We start from the raw sequence: 9,515 nt of genomic DNA, 5'->3' as shown, positions 1-9,515 counted from the left end.
TTAACTTAGAAGATCCACTAATTTCTGCTAGTGTGGTTAACTTTAAGAGAGATGTCTGGGGGATACATTTAACCTGTTTTCCTGAATGGAACAAGACTGCTTCTAGACAAAGCACTGAGCAAAAGTCCCAAAGTTATTAGTAGATGTTAGTCATCTCCTAACTTCTTTATAAGTTTCTCATTCTGGCAGGCCTGTTACATGCCATCCACAGATGTTGAAGGGAGTGTCTGTGGGCAACAAATAGCTCAGAACTCTAGAGTTTAGGATTTTATTTAGGTGGTTCTTAGAGCAAAAGTTTTGGAACCGTGCTCTGTAGAGCCCAGAGATTTCATGGGACCCCTTTGGGGATCCGTGAGGGGTGTGCATGAGGGAAGGACAAGGGCCAAAGTCTCTGCATGCAGAACAACAATTTTTTCTTTCATTTAAGTATAAGGTTTTCACAGAAACCAACGGACCACTTTGAGAACATATAGTGAAAACTTCAGACCTCTACTTCCGAGAAAAATGATTATACAGACTTAGGGAAAGCTTCTGCATATAATTTTAGAATGTTCACAGACTCCGATGATCTTTTTGGAATTTCATTCCATAGGTTTCCAAATTAAGAAACTTGGAGGAAAATTTTCTTAGTTGAAGTTTGCTTTTACTTAAGAAAGAAAAAAAAAAAAGAAAAAAAGGAAAGCCACCAATCTGTTTATATTCATGTGTTTGGGTTTTTTCAATATCTCTATATTGGGCAGTTCCAAAGAATTGTCTTTTTATGGCCTTTTGAAATGAGTTTCATCTGCACACAATGATGTGTGTAAGGAAGCTTTGTCCTTGGACAAGACCAGACCTCTTACCTGTTTTGCATTCAGAGGACCGTTTACTAAGAAAAGTTTCTCTGCAAAATATTTCTTCTTGAATATCCCTAAGTTGGAAATGCCTGGACTTTTCAAGGGACCAGGCTAATATAAGGAGCTCATGGCTGGAAAACATTTTCAAGAGTCCTTAGACTCAAAGGAGCCAACAGATCTAGATCAATACTCAAGGAAAGGCCAGAAAAGATGCCAAGACAGCCAGGTATGAGGAAAGAAGGGAAGAATATGGAGAAATGCAGGAGGAGGAGAAATGGTGAACTTGATTAAAGTCAGAAACTAGCTCAGGTACTGGCTTCTTCCTCAGGAGCCGTGTGCATATTGTCCCCTCTTCCTGGATTGTCATCTGCCTTTCTCTTCTGCTCAATCCATGAGACTTAGATGAAATGTCTTCTTCTTTTCCTCACTCTCAGTATAAGAGGTTTCCTTATTTTTTCTCATGGAATTGTAAAAATTCTTCTTAAAGTGCACGTCATTAATATTGTACATATACAGGCATGCATATGCATGAAATTTTGTAGGGTAAACATATATGTGTATTGTATGTATATATATAATTAGCTTACACATGAAATATAATATGTAATATCATATGTATAGAATCTATAATATAGAATATGTACCATATTAGTGTTTGTCCTTGATTATTGGCTCCCTGTCTCCTACAGAGAGGGACAGGGACCTCATTTTTTCTTGTGCTTAACAAAGAGTATGATTGTTTGAAAATAATTGTTGAGTGAGTGGATGAATAAAGGTATCACTAGAAGGTATGATTCTCCCTAGGCTAGGCAAAGAACCATGCTACTCAATGGCCTAAGGATGGGTGACTTAGACTCAGGAAATAGAGAATTGGTTGAATGAAGAGAATATGAATTTCTAGAGAGGGACCTAGTCAGACAAAAGCTGAACTTGGGAACTGCTTTTTTCTGGATTTCTATATCAAAACCCCAAGTGAAGACCACCTCTAATGAGGACATAGCCTGTTGCTGCTGGCAATCTCTTCTTTAACCTCTAGCCTGGAAGAGGATGTACTTCTGAGAAGGGGCGAAAAGGATGGAAAAGAGAACAAAGCAACTTTCTGGAGACCAGTGTTGAGGTAGCAGCTCCTAAGACCTCTCATGGGGGCAGTGGAAATCATCATGAAGGCAACCAAGCCTGCCTTCCCTTGGCTTTAGCTAGTGTGGTCTCCACACTTATGTGTAGCTCATGGCATCTATAGCCCAGGAAAGGGAATCCTGCTGATGGCAAGTAAGAGCTTCCCAGTGTGTGTGCAGTTTTCATCTTCATTGGGGTCGGCCACTTGGTCTTAATTCTTGAGCCCTATCAACACCAACAGACACTTGGCAGCACGAACATCCAAGGAAGGCATTCTGTACTGCAGGTGGAAACTGGAAATGTTCCCTTTTGCTAGAACTAAACTAATGCAAAAGGGATATGAAGGCTACAAAGGCAGATATTTCTTCTGTCAATATGTCCATGAGAGAATGGAACCGATTATTTTTTAGATTTCACATTCTGGAATACCTTTCTTGAAGTGTACTACCTTCCTTATAAATAGCGAGATAAATAAACATAAAAGTCACCAGTATTACATTTTCTTAGTTTGAGTTCACATGAGGTGACTTTTCTTGATCAGTTAGAGTGAAAAGAATCCTCTCGTCTTACCTGAATTGCCTGAGTATTGTAGAGAGTGTTCTAACTTTCCATTTCACTTCATGATCTGCAGAGGTGGCATTGGCTAACTATATATATATATATATATATATATATATATATATATATATATATATATTTTCTGCAGTAAAGACTCTAAGAATATTTGGCTTTTGAAGGACTCTGAACTCAAGGAGGCAGGAACTTGGTTTGGAGTCTAAAGCAGATGACCCTGGAGAAGTGACAGCATGCCTGGCATCTACAGCTGAGAAGATTTCAATGATCTCCAACCTCCTGTGATAGGATTGTGTGATCTTCATAATGAACGCAAGAATTTGTGTTGAAGTCCTTTCTCTCTTGTAATTTAAAGAAGAAGGATGACTAGTGGATATAAATGATTTTTATTCTCCAGTTTACCTACCCCAAGAGTCAGCATTATAGGTTAGGTTCACCCGTCTTTATTTGTTCTAGCACCTTTCCTAGTGAGGGCCAGGACCTACCTGGCAAGGGGTTTCACCCATCTTGATAAAACATACGTGGAGAGGAGAGGGAGTTGTGTGCATTTGTTGACAAATCTAAGTTTACAAGATACTTGGCCTCAATCCTAGATTCTGTGTTCAACCTATAGTCAGAGAATGTGCTGGAGAGTTGAAACAGACAACTCCACTTAAGTGTGCCTGGATGGCTCAGTCAGTTAAGCATCTGCCTTCAGCTCAAGTCATGATCCCAAGGTTCTGGGATCAAGCCCCACATTGGGCTCCCTGCTCAGTGGGGAGCCTGCTGCTTTTCCTTCTCCCTCTGTTCCTCCCTCGCCTTGTTCTTTGCCTTACTCACTCTTTCTCTCTCTCAAATAAATACATACAATCTTAAAAAAAAGGACAACTCCACCTACTAGAAAATTCCACGGTGAAACCTCTCACGTGCTAAAGTCATGCACAGCATTGCTTCACACTTTAATAATGTGGAGGTAGAAGCCAAATTTATATGCAGAACAGATGGGTACACAGTAAAGGGAAAAACTGCTCCTAAATAGGCTTGTTAAATATTATCTCTGAATATAAGCAGGGAGAAAATGCATTCTGTTCGGGACAGGCTAAAAATATCTTAGGATCTTTTGAATTTGTAGTCATTCCTTCCGCATATTGACAAAAGGGCTATAAACAATGGGATGCCATCACATCTGATGAGTACAGTTACTATTATTTTAAATAGTACATTCAGCTATCCCTGAGGAAGAATTCTATCCAAAGATATTGTCTCAGAGAGAGATTCAGAACCTAAGGACACCTGAGGAAATGTGGACCAAAGTTGGCTTTCCTAATCTGTGGTATGGGTCAGTGACAACTGGTTCAGAAATCAAACATTTCCCCCTTGTTCCTCCCACATATTTTCTGCCCTGTTATGTTCACAGATTCTCAAAATTTCTTTCCCAGTGACTTCCTCTCATTTTGTAATTTAAAAAATGAGATATGAGAGACAAGTATTCTACAGATGTTGCACTTTGTCCAAAACTCTTACTAGAGAGTAAGTGAACTGATAGAAAAATTCATTTTCAGAGAGTGAATTTCAATGGGATAGCTCGGGAAGATCATGTAAAGAGGCCACAAGCTACCCAGGGGAGAGGAGAGGGTGCAGCACAGAGCAAGCTTGGACTGGGCTGAGGAAAGAAAAAATGTTACGTAGTTTGTTTTCCTACAGAAGCTTAGTTTCAGTGGACATGGATTTAGATAAGTATTAGACTTTTGCCAAAGCTGGGTCTTTAGTGTTGACTTTTTTTTTTTTTTCAGATTTATTTATCTAGAGACAGAGACACAGGCAGAGGAAGAAGCAGGATCCATGCAGGGAGTCTGATACCGGACTCGATCCCAGGGCCCTGGGATCATGACCTGAGCCAAAGGCAGAGGCTCAACCACTGAGCCACCAGGTGCCCTTTAGCACTGACTTTTAAGGAAAGACCTGATCTGTAAGGTGTGATAATACCCCATTGTGATATTAGGACCAATGAAAAAAAGTAGTGATCCCATATATGCTCATCAGCCCATCCATTAATATCAGAAATCCTTGAGACAGTGTGTTATCTTCAGCATATATATAGTCACATGTGTAGACGGAGGGATAGGAAAATAGGATTGGTAATGGGAGGATAGAAAAAAGCTATAACTGGGTGCCTGAGACAGGTATGGAAACTAATAAGAACCAAAACAAAATGTGGAAATAATGATAAAATATGACACGTTGTGGTTTCTATATTCCAGGCACTCTTTTGAGTATTTTACATATATTAACTCATCTGGAGAACATATAATATCATCACATAAATACCTGTTCTTAAATTATTCATTTGATAGATCTTCCCTGAGAGTCAGTTATGCACCAGACACTTTTCCAAGAGTTGGAGTTACAGAGGTTAACAGAATAGACAAGGCTGGTGCTTCCACAGAATCTACAACTTAGCTGAGGGCAATAAGCAGAGAATAAATAAGTAAATAGATGCCATTATTCTAGATAATGATGGGCCCCATGTGCTACCAGGGTGGTATAATAGAGAGTAATGGGTGTCCAGGAGATGATGGAGAGGTTGGTATGTACCTCTGTGGTGAGGAGATGAATGAGCTGCCACCTGACCAATGAGCTGGCAGGGGATGTTGGGCAAAGGGCACAGCACTTACAAAGGTCCTGGGGTGGGCCCAATGTGGTTTGTTTGAGGGACTGAAGGAAGGTCAGTGTCTGTGGAGCACAGTGAGCACAGGGGAGAGAGGTAGAATGTGAGTGAGGTCAGCTGGGAGGCAGCAATGTCATGTGCAGCCTATCATTTGGATTTTAGACAAAGCGATAGGAAGCACTTGGTAATCAGTAGGCTCGAAGACAGAAGGGGTATGAGATGAAGCTCCTGTCTCATAAGGTCACCAATTAGCATTATCATTCTAGAGCCCATCTGTTCAGTCTTAACCAGACGAAACATTTGCTATGGTTCTAGGAAATCAGTGATACCTGAGTGTGAGAGTGGCCAAGAGAGTCGTTAAGGAGGAAGCTAAGTGCGGGCTGGTCATGCAGAGGAACGGTCCAGGTCAAGGATCCCCCTGCCAGAGGCTGGCTGCCCTCAGCTCATTCTCACCTTCTCTAATAGGGCAGGTCTCATGTTGCTTACCCATCCTTACCTTCGCTGGAACGTACTTTGTTTATCTGGAACTCCCACACTTCCTGAGGGTGTGTGCACACACTTCGTGAGGGTATGTGTGATAAGCGTATGTGTTTATGAGCGTCTGTGTGTATGAGCGTCTGTGTGTATGCATGTGTGTTAGGGCACTCCACACTCTTTGAAAACAAAAGACAGTTATTGCAAAGCTTATTAATTTTCTCAGCTCCACCAGTCGGAATGTGGACTTGAGTGTAGTACAAGCTTTTTAGGGATGAAAATTCTAATCTCATCTTAAATGTCTGCTATATTGGTCCTGTAGACAAGTGTCTAGAATCTTTGTGGTAGTGTTTAGTGAGCTCAGCTCAGCTCACCATACATTTGCTGAGGGCGTACTCTACGCGGAGGGCTGGATGAAGCCTTGTCTCAACACGGATGGGTAGTTTACACACCTTACCCTCACAGAGCATATCTACAACCAGTAGAAAGCTTCACGCATTGGCTCATTCTGTGTTTTCACAGCCTGCCACGTGCTTTATTTCAGGTCCTTTGACGTCCTAGGAGTCCGGTTGCACACTAGCTCACTCCCGTGCAATCCAGGTTCCCACCTAATCCACAGAGGCTCCATGTTGCTCTCAATTAACTACGTTACCAGGAAAGCATGGAGAATCAGAGGTGCTGGAATCAAGGCCTGGGTTCTATTATAACTCTCCAGTGGTCACGGATAGCTGGAGCCTTTGAAATGGACGCAAATTATTTATGGGCAGAAAGCATTTAGAGGATCAAGTCTCAGGAATGAAAATCCAAGAGGGGAAATAAATGGGGAATGCATCCCGGGGAGACAAATAATATTTACTAGAGTATGTTTGTTTCGGGGCAGATTCCTAAGTTTTATTGCTTACAGTGGTAATCCTTGTGAAAAATTTCAGGCCAGAAGAAAGGACCTATGAAGTAAGTCTGACTTGTGAAATACTACATGCTTGGTGTCTGCCTGCTGTGGGAGGGGGCTGGCTGGCTTCTATGGGGTGCGATCTTTTTACATTTGCTTAAGATGTGGTCTCTTCCTCCAATTCTCCTAGAAGCTTTGGCTTTAACAAATGTTTTCTTAAACACCAATTCTGTACCTGGAACAATTGCTAAGTGAATACAGTGGAGCAAGATATGCACAGGCCAGCTGGGGAGACAAGCAAGGTAAACGATCACCAAGTAATTAAGTCCTTTGGCCTGCAATAAATACTACAACTGTCATGAAGCCGAAACATGCAACAATCATGTTTGGGCCACCTTGGTATGAAGAAGAAAGCTTTTATGATTGTGTCCCGGGTTCCAGGCCTGGGTTTATCTTTACTGACTGCGCAGGATTTGGTCAGGTTGAGCTTGGACAAGGAGGACTCTGGCCTCTATTTCCTCCATGCTCATCTTTCTCACTTATTCCCACCCTTTGCCTTTTACTTCTGCATGGACTGGGAACTCCCTTAGGTTGGGATCGCAGTCTTAGCTCTAGGTTGCCATGCCCTGTGCAGTAAAGGGTCCATAGCAGGTAATGAAAGTAAGTTCATTTGAACTGCGGGCCTTCCTACTGCATCTCTATTTCCAAGTATAGACTTCAGCTGGACAGAGGGGCTGTAGGTCCCACCCAAGCATCACTCTTAAGTGCACTGAGCATCCCAGACCACAGGGTGTGGTTAAGGGGCTGAGACAGGGGCAGAGCGGTGGCGGTGGCTATGTAAGTGCAGGACGTCTGCTCTAAGCAGTCCTCAGCCTCCATAGACTGATGCAGGTTTCATGCACATCCTTTCTATCCTTTAACATCAAAGGATGCAAAGGTTTGGATGTCAACCTCCCCCCAGCCCCCCGAAGGGTTTCAGAATCAGACTGATGACTTCATCTCAGCCAGTCCCTTCCAGATTTTCTCTGAGGGGCCTCCAGATGGTGTTCAGATGGAAGATGTCGGTGTTTCACAGCAAACACAATGTAACACAACCTTGACTCCACAATGCCCACCCCCACATCCCTCCAGAAAACTGCATTGTTTTTCCTTGTGTTCTTGAGGTCGCTTGTCATCTGCCACAAAGCATCACTGTTACCCTGGAACCCAACTTTCTTTTCACCTCTACTTTCTTTCCTTCCATACTCACACATGCTAGCTGGTCTCCTCCTAAATATATCATGCATTTCTCCCTCTTCTCAGTCTTGGTCACAGATTACTCAGAACAGACTTTGTTCCCAGAGATATCTTTTCAAAACACAGATTTGTAATGACTGCCCTGAAGACAGCATGTTGTCACCTACAGTGTACATGCACGGTCCTTAGGAAGGCATAAAAAGCCTTCGAAATATGATCTCAGGCTACATGACTGGGCTTCCTCTTCATTCTCTCTCTCTTCTCAGATAGTCTCTGCTCCCACCAAACCACGTATGGCTCTGAACCACTTCATGCTCTTCTGGCCTCTATGCTGTGATGTACCATCTTCTAGACTTTCTAGACTACTCCTCCAGCATCTTGCCATACTCTCCTCCATATCAGCCTTGTTGACATGTACTCACTGTTTAAGATCCAGCTCAAGCCTCCTGGCTTCTGAGAAGTTCTCCTCTGTCTTCCCATCTGTGTACCATACCCAGTTAATCACACCTTCTTCTGGGATACCCGTTTCTACATGACTCTATTCTGGGATTTATCACAAGGCACTGGAATTTTCACTGTCTACCCTTTTGTTCTCATGTCTTCTTCAGATTGAGGTTCCTAGAAATTTCTTGTTCACTTCCTGTTTACTAAGTTGCTTTCGACACATTATAAAACCCCTGTCAGCTTCATTTTCAGGTTCAAGGAGCAAATAAGGCCCACTTTACAGATTGTTATGAGGGGTAAACAAGGTGAAGCACATGGCACAATTTCTGGCACAATGTGATTACCTAATAAATGGTACTCTCTGTTGATGTTGTCTATCAGCCTAATATGCATGCAGGTAAGAATTGTCTTCTGTAGATGTCTGGGACTGGATATGCTACCAGAAGGAAGGGTTCCTTCTATGCTTTGGGTTTGAAGTAATGGATTTCAAAGAGAGGATACAGGTCCTCTGTTACCATCAGCCACTGAAGAGGAGTTTCATTCAGGGCCAGTGGTCATCTTGGAAAAAAGACAGACATGAGCTTTGTCTGGGCCTAGTCTGGAGTTGCTGGTATGGAAGGCATGGGGTGCATGCAAAATGAACAGGTTGTTGTTTTACTTGTCCTACCACATGACTTTCAAAGCAAGACAGCTACAAACTAGATAGAACCATAAAAATATCTTGCCTAGATATATTTTATGGTTTGAGTTAACTATTGAATGGGCTGCTATGAGTCTAACACAGGAGAAGTTCAACACATTGTTTTGGCCTCGGGTTATTCACCTCCTCCCTCTTCCCACCCCACCATGAGGAGAGAAAGCTACTTTTATTTTGGCATCAGTGACACACATGATTTAGTCTGGTATGGTCCAGACTCACTGCTCTTAAAGTGCACTGAACAGGGAGGTCAGAATGCACAGAGACTTGGGAAAAATGAACTGGTTTAAGGCACTAAACCTGGGAAACCCTGTCCCGTTTCTTTCTGAATGGAGTCCACAGTGTGCTGGAGAACCATCTGGAGAAATCCAGCCCCAGGAGAAATAGCATGTTGTAATGAATTTGATTTTTAAAAGAAAGGAAAAAAAAAATGCCCGTGGTGTGTGTGATCCTCATGCAAGGGCCGGGGAAAGCAAGCAGCCTGCTAGTGGTGGTCCGTGGAGATTTCGCCTGGATTACTTTAAAAGCACTTTTGCAGAGCCAGGCAAATGAAAGTCATGTGTTTATTCATTAAGGAGATCTTCTCTTGGGGATATTTTATTT

Source organism: Canis lupus, chromosome 1, assembly GCF_011100685.1.
Source record: "Canis lupus familiaris isolate Mischka breed German Shepherd chromosome 1, alternate assembly UU_Cfam_GSD_1.0, whole genome shotgun sequence".
Classification (NCBI taxonomy): domain Eukaryota; kingdom Metazoa; phylum Chordata; class Mammalia; order Carnivora; family Canidae; genus Canis; species Canis lupus.
The sequence above is the reverse complement of the archived record's forward strand: the minus strand, read 5'-3'. Positions refer to the sequence as shown.